Genomic DNA, 621 nt, shown 5'->3' with positions numbered 1-621 from the left:
CCGACATTTCGGTCCTAGATCCTCCACCAGGGAATTCTTTCTGAAGAAATCGGGCACCCAGTACTCGATGAACGATGATCTGTTGTGCTGTGATGTGCCGTGACGAAATCACAATCTTGTCTTTCCACCGTTTTTCTAATCCACACAAACAACCCACGTTCTCCTCGCAGTAATAACATCCCTCGATTGAATATTTAAGGACAAAAAATGTCAGGAGTGGGATTCGAACCCACGCCCCCAGATGGAGACCAGAACACTCCTGTTCGTAGGAAGGACTTTCATTCCCTGAGTCTGGCGCCTTAGACCGCTCGGCCACCCTGACAACTTTCCATCACCCGCTTCACATCCAAAACAAGTGGTTGTGTTTGAGAACAGATTGAATGCCTGAGTTGAGAACTGAGTTATATACACACAAACACATCCTGGGAATGAGAAATGAAAACGAGCTTGTTACAGATTTCTCAGGTTAGGCAGCATCTGTGGAAAGAGAAGCAGTGTTAAAATTACAGATCAGAACTCGTTAGACGCAGAGATTTAGGAAGGAGGCTGTAATAGTGATGAAAACGCTTGGAAGACTCGTTGTCTTCTCGTGCAGGGAAGTGAGGAAATGGACATTTATAC

At 45.6% G+C, this 621-nt stretch overlaps 1 non-coding gene across 1 annotated transcript; it reads right to left on the bottom strand.

Moving 5' to 3' along the window:
• Window positions 1-208: 208 nt before the first annotated feature.
• trnal-cag (transfer RNA leucine (anticodon CAG)) lies at window positions 209-322 on the bottom strand. The gene is made up of 2 exons: window positions 285-322; window positions 209-243 (listed from the first exon to the last, which is right to left on the bottom strand). It is a non-coding gene; the product is annotated as a tRNA-Leu (tRNA).
• Between the last annotated feature and the right edge of the window lie 299 nt (window positions 323-621).

The sequence above is a fragment of the Mobula birostris genome, chromosome 13 (assembly GCF_030028105.1).
Source record: "Mobula birostris isolate sMobBir1 chromosome 13, sMobBir1.hap1, whole genome shotgun sequence".
In the NCBI taxonomy this organism is placed as follows: Eukaryota; Metazoa; Chordata; class Chondrichthyes; order Myliobatiformes; family Myliobatidae; genus Mobula; species Mobula birostris.
The sequence above is the reverse complement of the archived record's forward strand: the minus strand, read 5'-3'. Positions and strand labels throughout refer to the sequence as shown.